The 16,849-nt window shown below is 41.7% G+C and overlaps 1 protein-coding gene across 1 annotated transcript in view; it reads left to right on the plus strand.

Annotated features, from left to right (window-relative positions):
• The window catches only part of nrg1 (neuregulin 1), a 151,852-nt gene that overhangs the window by 104,521 nt on the left and 30,482 nt on the right, over window positions 1-16,849 (plus strand). The window lies entirely within an intron of this gene.

The raw sequence follows: 16,849 nt of genomic DNA on the forward strand, positions 1-16,849 counted from the left end.
TGAGGTGCTATATCAAATGCAAGGATTAATATTCGTAGTAGTATTTGTGCTTAAGCAGTGACAGACGCAGTGTGCTCATAAGTTAGGGATGTGACAGGCAGGTCTTGACACACTTCAGATATTGTACTGGTACCTATATTATCTGGAAACTGTACTGAGACCCTGCATCCCTTCGTGCCTTGGCACCTACCTACCTCTCCGACTTGCGTACCCCCCAACAACCCACAACCCGCTGCCTCTGCTCGACTGGCTCCAGGCTTCTGCATGCCACTCGTGCTCTCCGTTCCACCAATGGTCGCCACCAAGCCCCAAAACTCTGGAACACACTTCCTCTATCCCTCTGCCTTGTCCCTTCCTTCCCTATTTTCAGGTTGTACCTGAAGACCTTCCTATTTGACCTTGTGTACAGTCACCTCCCCCTCCCCCCGGCTTAGAGTCATGCTCCACCACTGTCAAGCACTCTGAGACACTATCCTGTGTGAGGGACGCTATATAATGCAAGTTGGTAGTGTTGTTGTCCAATGTGTGATTGTGCAGTAAAAGTCAGAGCATGCTCAGACCACCTGAGATAAGTGGGCTCCACCCCTCACTGCTCAATGATCAACAATAGCTTTGTAAGATGCTTCAACATCAATGTGAAAAGCCCTATGTAAGCGCAAAGTGGTATTGTGAACCTCTAAATAAAGTCTTCAGTACGAGTATCAACAAATAACAGCACAAAGGAGGAGTTGTCCACAGACCTTCATCACAATTGGAACCAGTCAGCAAAAGATGCAATCTACTGCAGAAATCAAATCATCTCCGGCTGATGTGTACCGGCTACTGTTTAGCAGTTATTGAATAAGAGAGGTTAAGATGTATTTTTTTCCACCTATAATAGCACACAGTCACTCACACAACAGCAAAATCACTTTCTTTTGAGCAGGGCCCCCAAATGAAATGAGAAATCACAGAGTGGTTTGTAACAAAGCATGAGGCTTGCAGTCACAAATCAATTGTGTGGAACAATCACTTTAAATTGCAAAGTGGCTGTCCCAGATTGAGACCCATTCATACGGTGTCATCAGGGGGCAATACCAGTTATTGTATTGTTATATTGTTATACTCCCGTATTTCTGCCAGGTCTCTGAGACTGCAAACACCCCCCCCCCCCCCTCTTTGGTCTCCCCCTGCTTCTTTTACCAGTTTCACCGCCAGCTCGGGCCTGCGCGTTTATTACACCATCGAGGTGATTGAGTAATCAATCATTTCTTCCTCACTGTGGAGATGGGAAAGGGCATGAGGAAGGGGGTTGGTGCAGATGTGGTGGGCATTGTGTGTGTGTATGTGTGGTTTGTTTGCTGTTCTTTAAAGCCCAGTGTTTTAGTCTGATTGTGCGTCTGCCACACGTTGCATCTTCAAGCACTGACCCTCCCCTTCTGTAAAGCTGAGATAATAATAATCCTTGCATTTGATATAGTGCCTTATCACTTCTACGAGACGTCTCAAAATGCTTCACAGGATATACTGTAAAGTGAATTGGCTGTATATTTTGTGGGCGAGATCAAGGGGTTTGCTCGGACAGAGCAACATTTGTGCTGGTCGAAAGAAATCTTGCTGCCCATCCTAAGCGCACAGACTCAAGTCTAGTTCCCAAGTCCCAGCATTGTCTCAAACAAGCCATTAAAGCATTTTGACTTCACTAATGATCAAGAATTTTGTTCTTCCCCAGCATTACCCCCCCCCCCCCTGCTCTGCCAATTGAGCTAATAAACAGAATAAAGTACAATGATAACTGTTCCTCCGGACATCTATTTGAGTCTTAGGTTCTGAGATCTGCACCACTGAAACTATTTTTACCAGGAAATCATTCCCCTTTTACCAAGAGTTTTATGAATGTCTTCACACAGTTCAAGTAATTACTGTGCCAGAAAGCAAGCAAACATTACAGAGCCTTGCTCTAACCATGTTCATACCGTAGCTCCCTGAAATACCTTTGTATTTCATACTGAGACTCTTGTGCTCCTAAAATTACTCTTATATGTGAGCACAGCCCATTCGCCCCTCCCCAACATCATATACTCTGATCTCTTGTACTCCTGAAATTGCTCTTATATATATATCCAACCACAGTCTTCCTCCTCCCCTTTCCCTTCCTCTTCCCTTGTTTACCGGGTAAACTCTAATCAGAGCAGGTTTCTCTCAGCTCTTAGGCCTGGTGAATTACAGTCATGAACAATCATGATGTATCTGCCAGTCCTCCTCACTGTTGTTGCTCCTGGATAATTTGCAGGTTCAACCCTTTGCTTAGCCAACACGTGGAGGGAAGTGACAGTGGTGCTGATAAAGTACTAACAATGACAATGTGCTGCACGTTGAATTGAAATCCCACTTTCATGACTTGAAGCTCTGAGAATTCAAGCCTAGTCCTTCTTGTTCTGTCCATATGTTGCCCCATTACACCCGATGGCTGATTCACTGATTTTTAACGATTCCCTAAATTTTAACTGCCTAGACCAAAACGCAGACTGCCCATATTTCAGAGAGGACCAGAAAGAGGACCCCCGAGCTCCTTCTCTGGCTATCAGTAAATTTAATAACCTCTATTGTGAGGGCTTCTTATTCTCTTTGTTCTTTGGTTAGCCATGTGTCTGACCGCCTATACATGGAAATTCTTGAGATATTTATTTGAATGGAATGTGCACTGTATCCCTGGAGAGAATCATCCTGCTTTCCTAATTACTGAGCGTATCAGGCATAAATTGGCGAGAGCCAACTTTGGTGCCACACTTTAGTGAATGTGCATTAGGGTAACTGCTGGAGTTCAACCAACTAAAACCGCATAGCTTGACATTGTCTGGCAAGCTTTCCCGCTGCTTGTCCAGCTAGGTAACCTTACCCATAGGGCCTTGGCTTATTATTCTTTTTCAATAGTACGATGAGATCTTTAAAATTCATCTGATCAGGGAAATGGGACCTTAGGTTAATTTCTCATCAAAAGGACTGCACTCCCTAGTGCTGCACTGGAATGTCAATGTAGAATGTGAGCTCAAAGTCCTCATGTGGGGCTTGAACCTGCAAACTTGTGTCCCTAGAAATGAGAATACTACCAACTGAGGCTAGGCACTTGTTAGTATTTAACCAGCAACATCAATCTAATGATGAGCACACACAATCCCAGGGTCTGCAGCAAGCACAAATGTTCAGGTTCAAATCCCACTTTGTGCTTGCTGAATTAGCCGGGTGCAAATGGATTGCTACAGTTGGCCTCCGTGCCTCTTGGTCTGGGAGGAGAAAATCAGTCAGGCGCCCTGCTCCTAATCGCAATTGAGACCCTTTTCAACCCCATCAACAGCCATTGTTAAGGCTCGAGTATGAATAATGGTCACTTGAATGAGGTGAGTGACCTTGGAACTTTAACCTAGTAGAAATAAAAAAATTGAATGCTTATGAGAGGGGAGAACATTTGTAAAATAAAAACTCTCAGAGTGGGATTGTGCTGAATGAAGCATTATCTATACTGTGGCTCTGTGCCAACCAGCAATTGGATGAGATGAGCATACACATTTCATTTTGGATCATTCCAGCCAGAGAGACAGTGAGAGAGAGACAGCTAGAATAAAGACTTTAATCCATTAGTCTGGGATTGTTTCAAATCTGTCCAGAAATGAAGGGGCAGGGTTTCAGTTTACTGCACTGCAGTTCCATATAATCGCATGGCGAAGAGCTGATAAAAAGAACAGTTGGTTAAAGGACTAAATATTTTTGATCACATTCCAACAGTGGATGTACTTAGATGACAAGCTAGTAGCATCGTGCCCACATTCTGTCATGAAGACGGAAGCCTTGCGTCAAAAATGGATAATCAGGATGGAAAACAATTTGCGAAGTCACAGTAATCCTACCCTGCATTCTCGTTTTAACACGCATTCTTCTGAACTAAACGTGGTTATCTATCTCACCAACAGGACAGCACAACGGGTAAAGATACCACCCGATGTTGTACAGGTCACCTCTGTGACCTTGGGTTAGGAGGGAGGAACAATCAGCAAGGTTCATGCCCCTATTATGATTCAGATACCTCTCCTGTAAGGTGTGTGTGGATGTCAGGCCCCTTGGGGGTCGAGTAACCTACACAAGTTCACTGCTGACAGTCATGCATAAATTGTAACCACTCAGTAATCGTAATCATGGCCACTTTGACTCTCTCAGAGCCTTTTGCCGATAGAAGGAAAAAAGATAGATGAGGGAAAATGAAATAAAGGGGTGTGGCAGAGGGGATTAGGAGGGGCGGATTGGAGTGGCTCATGTGTAAACGCTAGCGGGGATTAGTTGGACCAAATAGCATGTTTCTGTTCGAAATAACTCTGCGCAGAGGTGACTAACTACCTGGAAGAGAGGAGGAGGAAGAAAAATGGGAGGAAGAAAATTGTCAAAGAAAAGAATAGAAAAGATGCTTGGGTGGTTGTGTTTTGCTGGCAAGGAAGAGTAAGTGAGAGTCCAGTCTCCCTTCAGTGCTGAAAAATTGTATGATTCTAAAAATCCAGGTGGTTAGAAGTCTTCTTGTCCATCAAGACAGTCTCTGGGTAGAAGAGACAGTGAGCATATAGCAATTATAAACTTAAAATATTAATAATAATCCTTGCATTTGATATTGCGCCTTCTCACATCTTCAAGACTTCTCAAAGCGCTTCACAGAATATACTGTAAAGTGAATTGACTGTATATTTTGTCGGCAAAACACAGCAGCCAATTGTGCACAGCAGTGTCCCACAAACAGTCATGGATTGAGTAAACTAATAATTTTTTTTGAAGGGATTATTACTCCGGATAACAACCGGGTTACCTACTTACTGCTAGGTAAACGGAAGCGTGTGGAGTAAGGAAACTTGGCCAGGGTTTCGCCCTGCTCCGGAATTGAACCCAGGTCCTCATGCTTGTGAGCGAGTGCTCTAACCACTAACCTACAGGACTTGCTGCAGGTTTTGTTAGAACGCAGCTTACTGGAAGCGAAGTAGACTTAATGCACAGTAATGAGAAGCATTCCTATTATGTTGTAGCATTTATTATCTGGGTTATGTAAATCGGCAGCCTTTGCCGTCACCTGATGCCTGAACAATACTATGTGACCTAATGTGAAGTGCATAATAGAAGAAGCTGTTCATTTTCCTCTTACCCTGCAGGAAGCCTAGGATGTTCTATTATGGTGTGAAAAATAATGCCAATACACTCAGACTAATTATGCTTTTATTACATTTACGGAAATTAAAAGCCCCATTGTCTCTATTGTATTCCTCATCTTTATATCCGTGGCACTCTCTTAGCCTGCGGTAAAATCTGCTTCTCTTTGCTCAGCATGTGGAAAGTACTGTACTAATAAAATTTAAACTGCACAGCTCTGCAAGTTTGAGTTCGCAATCTTGTGCAACAAGATGCAGTGTGAGAGGAAGTAGCCCATTTATTCAGTGTAATGGGATTATTGCTCTGGTCATTTTGTTTGGTCATTGCCTTCACTGAATTGAGTTTTGATTTATTCAGATCTCAGGAACCATCAGAATGAGACGATCAGTAGCGAATCTACAAGCATTTTTTAAAGGGTGCTCATAATCTCCCACTGTTCCTTGCTTAGTTGCTTCACATTCCTGTTTTAATTATTACAATAGGTTGGGATGGACATGTGTGGTAAAATGCTACATGGGTCTAAATTTATGCTGTTTATGGAGAATTTCAGTATCCAGAATTTGTCATATTCGTAAGTACAGTTCCTTTAAGAGCTAAAGAAAACCAACTGCAAAGTTAAGACTGAGTTTAACATTTTGCAAAATTTTGATCGCTTTGGAACAATAATAATAATCATTCCATTTGATATAGCATCTTATCACGTCGTAGAAATGTCCCAAAGTGCTTCATAGGATTTACCATAAAGTGCAGTGACTGTATAATTGGGGAAGCCACTTTGCGCACAGTAATACCCACAAACAGCCACAAACAGTCACAAATGACAAATGATCAATTTTATTTGTGGGATTGTTGGCCAGAACACTGGGAGAAACTCCAACATCTTCTCAAATTGTACCATAGGATCATTTTCAGTCATCTGAATTGGCAGCCGGGACCTCAGTTTAATGCCTCAACTGAAGGACGGCGCCTCTATCAATGCAGCACTCCTCCAGCATTGGATTAGAATGATATTATATATATATATATATATAATCGCAGTCTATGAGTTCAAAATCCTGAAATACTAAATAGAGGAAATATAGACCCAGGTGAATTTCTGCCCAAGGGGCCATACAATCAACAATGTATATTACATGAACTAATTGTTAGTAGGAGTAGTTGTCCATTTTTTCAGGATAATTTGGATTTTTTTCCCAAAATTCCAACCATGTGTATCTAGTTTCGGACATCTCGTTTGCAGAGCAAAGGGTAAAATGCAAGGATTATTATTTACACACTTCTAATCAAGGGATTCATTAGGTGGGGTAGAGTCCATGGTAATGGAGGAGAAGGGAAATATGTTTCATGTAACGGCCTTATCTCAGTCCACGTTTTTACTGCTTGTTTTACATTTCTTATGATCTTAATTGAAACAAAATCTGATGGAGCTGCATAAACGTAGCTGCACTCAGCTTCCTAACCTTGTTGGGTGCTTATCCGCAGTTGTACTCCCTCCCCCAACTCAGACCAACCTCAGCTGCCAAAGCTCATTCGGTGCAGATTGTGTCTCGGCTTTATGCGGAAAACGATCTGCAGTGTCACCCTGGCCTTTGCTGCTCTTTCCGGATGCATTTTCTAGACTGCAGCTATTGATCTGCATTTGCTTTATTCCAAAAACAGAACTGTGTCAGCAAAACGGCTGTAATGTAATAGCTCTGGTGCAGTCAGAAATCTGGAAGCCAAGTTGTTCTCAAGATCATTCATGGTCTGTGGTGCTTGTGTGTGTGTGAATGTGCGCAATGGAGGGGGGTGGGGGTGGGAAGTAACGGAAACAGTCGTGACCTTACTAGCTCTACGTCCTGTTATCAGGAGGACCGTCTTTTGTCTTATCTCACAGATTATGTTATTATATCGCTCAGCAAATTACCCATGTGATCCTAATGTCACTGAGGCTGAATATACGTGCAGAAATTGTCTAGACAGAAATGAGGGCCACTTGTTTCAAAAGTTACACTTTTTAGACGAATGCTCAAGTGCCTGATTGTAAATGCCATTTCAACCCATTCTTGCAAAGCACTGGCACAGTTCCTTGAGTCACAGTTTCCATTAAACATGTCAGCTTTAGCATTATGCCTGCTGGAAGCAAAGGAGAACCTTTTGTGCTTCAGCATACATTATGATTAACTTGAGGAGGCACCAATATATGGTGCCCAATTGGCAGTCAGCTTTATTATGTACAAATGGCCATTCAGCTGTTTGTGCTAAACTAGCTCTCGCTCTCATGTATGATCATATGTGTTGGCCTCAAGGCAATATAAGAGCTTTATGATATGATGGCGGACAAGGCAAAGTCATAGGAGTAATCCAGCTCAAACTGGATTGAATTTTAATTCTGTGACAGGCAGAAGTGACTGTCAGTATGATTTTTTTTCTTTTCTTACAATTTTCTTTTTCTAACTGAAGTCTTAAAATGAGTCAACCAGAGTGCAAGTAATTCTCAGCTATCTGATGTCTCGTACATCACCAAAGACCATCTCTCAGTTAGTGAAAAAGCTTGCCTCATAAAAGCTCAATCCATCAATAAACCTATTAAATGCATGACGTTCTGCATGTTCACATATTGACAATAAAAAGGCAGAATGGTTACTTTTTCTATGTGATTTGAATAGATTTCATTTAGATTGGCTGTGCTGCTATGCAGTGGGTTGACTCAGGCTGTTGATCCATAAATATCTCATTTGACTCCTCTCTGAATTGAGTCATGGTTGGAAATCATCTATCGGCACTGAGAAATATTTGTGTTTGCCACTCTTCCAATGTCGCTTTTTACCAGAAGAAAATAATAATAGTAACCCTTGGATTTCATGAAGTGCCTTTCTTGCTGTTAAACATATGAATGTGGGCAGCCTCAAATCTATTCCTAATGGGTTTGGATTCACAGACAGGGGAATGGAGCTCCAAAGTGAGTACTTTCTGCTTAGAGTACTCTTTCTCCACCTCCCCCACCCCCTAATGTGCAGACAGAAACATCATAGAAGCATAGAATTATACAGCACAAAAGGACACCATTCGTCCCACCGTGTCTGTGCCAGCTCTTTTGAAAGAGCTATCCAAATCAGTCCCACTCCTCCACTCTCTCCCCATAGCCCTGCAAACTTGTTGTGCCGAAATAATTATCATCATAAAAGAATAGTTTCCCTGTGAAGCACTTTGAACCTATGCCCTCTACTCTTAGATGTGTCTAATAACTTCTTGTTCCACTGAGGAATTGCAAAGGTCTCAGAGCAAACCTATTGAGTTTATAGATAGCCATGTTGCCTACCTTGAGAAATTACAGGACTTCTAACAAGGGCTTGCAAGAGGGAGAGAGTCTCAAGCTGCAATGGAGAACGGGGAGAGAGAAGGATTGGCATAAAATGTAAAACTGCACTGTGGATACAGAGAATTACTGAGCATGAAAGGTATACTTTGTATTTGCTTAGTTTTCCCAATATCTCGCACACTCTGACAATGGAAATGATCTAAGGAAAGTGATTCTTCTCAACAAACCATGGTTAGCTTCACTGAGATAATCCTCAGACAGCATATTGTGATACAGGATCAATGTCTCAAACTCTTGCTAAGATATACAGTATACTGTTTTGCCTCTGTATAAGTTTGTCAAAATGATGAAACGTTCTGAAGAATGAGATTGTTTCAGTCGTACATTGGTATTTAGAAACCAAACATCTAGGTACCATTCTGAAATTATTCAACAATGCTATGTTGTAGCTAGGAGGGTGCCAGGGAATTTGCAGGTAACTTTTACTCAGTTTGGCTTGAGAGCAGTATGCATTGCTGATATGATCACCTTCTGAGTCAGACAATGGTGTCCAGGAGAGAGCAGAAAGGGCCTCTAGGAGAGAAAATGCCATAGAATTAGGAGGCGAAGTATGGGAGGGAAGTGAAGTAGAATAGAGGAGGGTATAGCAATTTCACAGTGTTGCACACCCTCATCACAAGCACATACTTTGCTCTTTTGGGGTTCAGCCCATGTGCCATCTTGAAGGTTCTGCCTACAGAATCCAACTGTGGAGTCCTGTAGTTTAGTGGTTAAGAGCATTCATCTCGCAAGTGAGAGTACCTGGGTTCGATACCTGGCAGGGTGAAACGTTGGGCATGTTTCCTTACTTCCTTACGTGATAAGGTGCTATATCAAATGCAAGGATTATTATTATTAACTGCTAAATATTCCCCCCTCCCCTTTCCAACACTGATAGAAAAACATGAAGCTCACTACTAGGAAATGGATCCGAGTTGGGGGTTCGAATTAGGAGAAAATGAAGGACAGGGAGGGTAGGGTTAGGAGAGTGACCAAAGGCGTTGTTGAAGAAGAGGGGCTTGAGACGGACCTTGAAGGAGGAAATTGTCGACAAAAAAATAACAATTTGGGGACTGAAAAGTAAAAGGTTTTGATAAAAAATCTGTCCATCACTTGACGACAGTGTCGAATGCATGAGCAGCGTTGCACAGTCCAACTTTTCAGTCTGTTGACCTCTACTTTCTTTTTATTCCCCCAAAATCTTGCTTCAACGCAACAGGTATCTCATTTGTGTAATAGACTCTAATGGCTTCCTCATAAACGTGTCACCCCAAATGAAGGATCTGCAGTGTTTAACTCCCCTGTGAGCTATTTCTTACCGCAGTTTTTCGCCCTTTTTTTAGCTATTGTATTTTAGTAACAGCTCCTGCGAGGTGCTGTTTCTTTTCAGATATCAGCCAGAATGAAGTCAGCGAGAGAACAAGAAATCTGTCGGTTTCAATGATACTTATTTAACTCCCAATTAAACCTCGCCATCTGCTCATCCCAGCACGTGGAAGGTTTTCCTGTCGGATGCAAACAGTGCCATTTATTAGTGCAAATCCGGTTGCTGCATGAACTTCTATCAATCTGATCTGCAGGATCTCTGCTACAGCACTAGAGAAAGCAGACACCACTTTTGAACCAGTCCAGTCAGTGTGTGTGTTCAATGTAATTAATGCGGCAGATTCCCACAAACCATGAATTGGGAAATACCTTACCTTTGATGACTTGAAATTCCCCCCACTTGGCTTGTTAGAGATCAACATTACACCCAGCCCAATTATAATAATAATCCTTGCATTTGATATAGGGCTTCTCAGGTCTTCGAGACTTCTCATAGTGCTTCACAGCAAATTCTGTAAAGTGAATTGATGTATATTTTGGGGGTGAAACCCGGCAATTTGGGAGAAATGTGGGTAATTCCTAGTATTGTCATTGCTGTCAGACTGCCTAAAGTCTGGGCTGAGGGTGAATACATGATACCCTCAACCAGCCCGGAACTAGGAAAAGGCAACCATGCATAGAGCCCGGAAAACTAACAATCTGTAGTTTACCACAGCTTCATGTTTCAAAGTGAAATCGGGCACTGCTTCTTGATCATTCAGGAGTCGAGTGAAGGGGAACCTCAAGGAGATCAGAGTTTGTTAACAAAAGGGGAGAGCTGTCCTTGGTGCTGAAACCCTTGCACTGAATAAACAACGTATTGGGTTTACTCAGCTTGTGACTGGTCTACATTGCAAATTTATATTCATGTGATAAAGTATATATACACTGTCTCATAAAGCATGAAATATTTGCCGATATAAAAATGGGCCCACTGTATTCAGTGGAGAATATTTTATGGTATCTCTGAAGCTTACCACCACCAACAACAACAACTTGCATTTATATAGCACCCTTCACACTGGGTAGCATCCCGAAGCGCTTAATTACCAGTAAGAAGCGTGGCTTTGCAGTACGTGTCCAGCTAGGACCACCCTACCCCCTTGGGCTTTGACTTGCAGGATTAAGATTGGGCTTCCAAATCACATTAATAATTTAGACTGACTGCCCATTCATAACCTACTTTACAAGAATATCCTGAATTATTGTATCCCTACCTTTTTTTGCCAACCCAGTTGAACTCCCAGAAAAGCTTCCCTTACCTCTTTCCTTCTGCCCCTAATCTCTCCCTTGAACACAAGACCTTATTTTACTGTTAAGTGTTGTGCCTTTGATGACAGGCTAATGATATTTGTCCACTGTAAAAACAGTCCCAGGATATTATATGCATGTTCCTCAAACAGGTGAAGGGTTAAGTTGACTCACCATGATTCAACCCTAGAACCATTCACATACAATGGGGCGTATGTTAATCCCTGATTTGAATTTGCTTCCAAGCCTTTCGAATTAAAATTCACAAATGATGGTAAATGACTTGTTTAATATTAAACAAGCTTAAAACAACCTTTCCACTCAAATCACTTCCCTATACTACTGAGCATGCTAGTTGCTCTATTATTCATGCAGCTTCATTCTTGTAAAGTAGGTTATGATTCAGTACAGAGGTAAAATACAGGAAATAATAAATATTCCACAGTGAGATACAGGCAGTAATTTACTCTGGCAAAAACACAAGCAGGAGTTTTATGGGTGTCAGCAGAATCCCGGATTGAAATCCTGCTGCATAATTTGGCAGTGGATATAAAGCGTAATTTACATTTGCTTTTGATGCATTAGTGCTTACTCCAAGCTCTGCACTCTTGTTTCTGGTCCCAGAAAAGGGATAATAGGCTCTTTCCTACAAAGTGTTGTCTTGCTCTGCACAACAGCATTGATGACAGTGTTTCAATGTGGTTCTAAAGCAATTGAGTGGTGCACTGGATTTTACAACACTGCTCGCTCACCTCAGAGATCTTGCTATTGAATGCAGCCTGGACTGATGAAATGAATGTTTCTCTTCTCTGCCGGGCTGTATGGATCCTCCATGAAATGGATTCGGATGCCAGGACCCACAAATCACAGCCCAAGTCTCTGGTAACTCTGAGAATTCCCAGAATGGCTGTTGGGAAAACTAGAAGTGCAGTAAGGAGATTTCTCCCAAAGTGGGAGCTGGAGTCTCTTGTAGAGTCCTTCCCTCTACATCCAATACAGGTATACATTCATGTAATGTACATGCATATACCTGGATGTCACTTAGGGACTGGAAGATGTGTTATCCTGTGTGAAGGGCACTATATAAATGTGAGTTGTGGTTACTGGATATACCTGGATGCACCAATGGGGACTGGAGTTATGATGAAGTGTGGCGACTTGGACTGTGTTTATTGTGGACGAATATCATTGCAACCACATGTCATCAAAGGCACAACACTTAACAATAAGGTAATGTCCTGAGTTCAAGTGCCTGAATTAGAAAAGTATTCAGTTCCTCAGGGCTACCATCCCTCACCTCGGTGAGCTCAAAATTCAGCAAAATCTTTCAACAAAAATCTTCTTTTTGTGATTTCACAACATAATTGTGTCCAGGGAGAGGAAATGGCCTAAACTAAGTATTGTTAAGAATTGAGAGGCTGCTTATCTTAAGCAGGATCCAAATGTGAAAGCATTAAAATAGCACCATGGCTGTTGTGATTAAGGAAATCTGAGTATGTGAGTTATTGACAGGTTCCTATCTAAATGCAAGTTGTTGTTGTTTAAGTAAAACATCACTAATATGCACTTAGAAGCTTATGTACTGCTGTTAGGAGTAAATGGACAGCACAAAGGCAGAGGTTATCGTGGCACCTAACGTACAATAAAGCAATGACAGTATATTAATATTCCCACTACTGTATGGTTTGCCTCTCACTTCCTACTGCAAGTAGGAAAGGACCAATTCTCCTGTCATTTGCTTTAAACACAATTGAGGTGCAGAATGATGAATGTGGACCAGATGCAATTGTGCGATAGTACAGAGAAAATAGAGGTCTTCTCATCAAGTATATATTTTAATTGATTTATTTTTAAGCAAATGGCACAATAGATATATGGTGACATTGTGATGTAAGTGAAAAGCAGTGTTGTAGGTGGCAATGCACAGGTCTTCTTAGCTTTTAAGCTGTACTCATCACCTCATATTTTAGTATTACTTCACCCCATGTTCCTATATTATGATCTTCACATGATATAGTCCAGCGCTGGAGACTTGAACGCACATTCTAGGCTAACACTCCAGTCCAGATGGAGTGCTGCATTGTAAAATCCTGTGAAGTGCTTTGAGATGTCTTGACAACATGATAAGGCAATGCATCAATTGAAAGGATTATTATTGTCATGCTTTCTCACATCTATGAGAAAAGTGCAGATTACAAGATACACTAAAGGCAAAAGCAGCAGGGATGTAGAAAGGATAGAGAAAATGGAGAAATGCAGTGATGGTGATACAGAAAGAAGAAGAATGTGGAGCAACTAGGGTGAGAGAGGTGACTTTGGGCTTCCACAATTCCTCTTGTTGTGCAGTGCGGTGGGTCTGTGGTTCCCTCACCTTGGGGAGAGCAAAACCGCACTCACACACCTCTTTATCACTCACATAAAATAAGGCATTGACCGAGACTTGGGAGAGGCTGAGCGATGTGGAGAGTCCTAAAGAAGTGAGAGCGTATTTGAAGTGTATATGTTTACGTGAAAGGGGCAATACAAATGCCAGTCATTATTGGTATAGTGTAATATGCCTTATTAAACAGGGAGTAGGGATAATAAAAGGCAGAGGGGTTAAGTTCAACTAATGTATTTGTACTCACTGCATTGTTACAAATAAAGTACAAGGATTCTGGAACATAAAGGCTGCATTAATACAAGCTGCACAATCCGAAAGGTCAAACTGTTCCCTCCTCCTTTACTATTAGGTTGTTTAAAAAAGTGCTGATGTGTCCAAGGATCAAGGTCTAGGCTTACACAGGATGTTGTTAAGTCGACCGTGCTGCTGGACGTTCTCCCAGTCTTTAAATGAGACCACAGGACTAAAACCCAAGCACACTCATCCCAGATGGCTGGAGGACTCCAGATAAGTGTGTTGCACAGGCAGGAGCATTAAGAAACCAAGTTGAAAGCCTGGCTCACGAAGCACAGTCATCACAGAACTATAAGCGCTCGCATAACAGCGATCACCTGAACATATCCCAAGTGGAGCGCAGTACGCTTAGGCAGGTTGCGGATGGCTGACCCCGAACTGATTGCATTTCTTTTCCCTACTTGTGGAAAATGGAGTCATTAGTATGAGGAGACACACTTGGCGTTCTCTGGTTGACTTGAAGATTTCAGGCTTTGTTTGATGACTGCATTGATTCACTGTGATAACATTTTCCGTAGCCTGATTTCCATTCCTTAATTCAGCGTGGCTCCTGGGAACTGTGGCGGAGCGTGTGTTTTGATGTGGCTTGCGTACTTGTCTGTGACCTGAGATCCATCTGCAGGCAAATACATTATTTTCATTTGAGTGTGTTTTTGCTCCTCTTTGGCCTCTTTGTTTCGGGATGAGGTCTTACCTGTCGAATGGCGCGGGGATAAATTAGTTCTTTGATGGTGCAATGTCGTCTTTAGCAAATATATTTGAGGGAGAAAAGTCAAGAGTCCCGGAGCATTGAGAAGCACAGGAGCAGATGTGAGCTTGAAGCAGTTTCAGTGCAGAGAGCTTACAGGGGTAAACTTAGTGATTGTGTTAGGTAGGAAATCAGACAGGCAATGCATCTTCACGCTTCCAGGCTTTTGAACAGCTTCCTCTCAGGTAAGACAACAAAAGCATGTGTTATGGCTGAATATTGATTGAAAAGAGGTAAACGTTCACAAAGAATCTTTTTCGGTTCAGATTTACTTTTTAACCTTCACTTTAATGATATTTGCACATGATCCCTGAAAGCTTTTATTGGGCAACAAAGCCTTGTTGATTTGGTGAGGTTAGTTACCAATTTACTCACTCTTATTGACGAAACTCTGAGCTGTGTTTTTTGTCACAAGATGGTTTTTTGGGTCACACTTTGACTGCACTATCGGTCATCTTTCCCCGCTGCACCCCCTACCTAGTATTGTTTAGTGATTTTCAGACATCCTTCTGAAATGAAAGGAACAATATATTCAAATGCCCACAAAGTATGCAGTCAATTCACTTTACAGTATATTCTGTGAAAAGCTTTGAGACCACCCAAAAATGTGTTAAGGCGCTATATATATCAAATATATTATAATTATTAATATATTTGTTTACTGTATTATATTATCGCAAAATGTGATTGTTTTCGGAAGCTGGTGTTTTTTCGTACTAACCCTTATGTGCCTGTGGCGTAAGCACATGGGAGTGAAAGGGAGTCCCTCTGATGTGCAAAGAAACATAATCATGAATGTGCCACAAGTTGGTGGGAATACTTATCACTTTTAGAGTGAATAATGTGACTTTGGTATTGGGCTGCTCCTCAGGAAATGCGTGTATGGCACTGTGAGAAATGGAATGCAACTTTGCATTTGTTTTAGTCTTCCTTCCATCTGCTTCCCCTCCTCACCCAAAAAGTGACCTTTAAAGGAGTCATTTCCAGTCATCCCAGAATACAGTTCCTTGAACTAAGTGGGATAATAATAATAAAAATCCTTCCATTTGAAATAACGTCTTATCAAGTCTTCGAGACGTCTCAATAATACAGAATATACTGTAAAATGAATTGACTATGTGTTTTGTGGACCAAATGCAGCAGCCAATTGCGCACAGCAATGTCCCACAAACAGTCATGAATTGAGTAACCAAATTATTATTTATTTGTTGATTTAGGGATGCAGGGAGAATGGGAGGATGGTCTTTACATCCCACCAAGCGCTCTGGGACGCTACCCTGCATGAAGAGTGCTACATAAATGCAAGTTGGTGTTGTTAGAGACCTCAGTGTGATGGTTATATTCAATCTTTGTTGGTGCTGAGCTATGTCCGCTCTGCTGTTCTGTGTGAATTATGGAACGTCAATAGACTGGACAACTTTGTTCTCGTTAGTAAGGTGGACCATGGACATGGTGAAGTTCTGCCTTAGTGGCAGTCAAAGAGTTAAATTCCGGTTGCTTGGGTTTTTTTTCACGAATTTGCCAGCTGGTGGTCGGGGAGAACACAGGCTGCTATGTGGTTGAGAACTACACTAACAGAAGCTGTGAAACTGCTGTGAAACATTAAATTGGGCTTTTTTTTTATCAGGCATGTGCAGTGTGCAATGCAACCAATGGTTACCCTGTGCAGAATTACTGTTACTGTGTAGAGAGATTTTGAAGGTTGGAGTCAATGTGACTTGAGTTTCTGTTAGACTTTTGTTAGAGCGCTGTAAGGATACACATCCAACAATAACTTGCATTTATATAGCGCCATTCACATAGGAAATGTCTCAGAGCGCTGCATAGTGACATGTTGGACCATGGTCATGGGAGAGGGGTAGGAGGTGACTATACTCACAGCCAAAGAGATAGGTTTTCAGGTGGGATTGAAAGATAGTTGAAAATGGTTCGCTGACAATTAGAGAAACTAGTAATAATGTTATTTAATGTTTCCTTGTTTGTAGGAACAATAACAGATTTTGTGTGATGGAAAATATTTTTTGTTGATATGAGAAAATTAATGAAAGATATCATCTGTGTGGTTATGGGTGTAACCCCCCCCTTATCTCCAACATAATGTTCTTAGCAACAAGAGGAAAGCTATCTGATGCAGCTCAGAATTGTGAAGGTTAATCCTGGGTATATTTTGTGCAAAATCTTTTGGGCAAAATGCTTGAATGCAATGGTGACCTTAAACCACGCAGTCACTGCTGTAGATCCTGTGAAATGCTTTCAGATGTTTTGAAGGAACAATAAGATGTTAGATCAAATGCAAGGATTATTATTA

This window comes from Callorhinchus milii, unplaced genomic scaffold, assembly GCF_018977255.1.
Source record: "Callorhinchus milii isolate IMCB2004 unplaced genomic scaffold, IMCB_Cmil_1.0 Scaffold1, whole genome shotgun sequence".
NCBI classification, from domain to species: Eukaryota; Metazoa; Chordata; class Chondrichthyes; order Chimaeriformes; family Callorhinchidae; genus Callorhinchus; species Callorhinchus milii.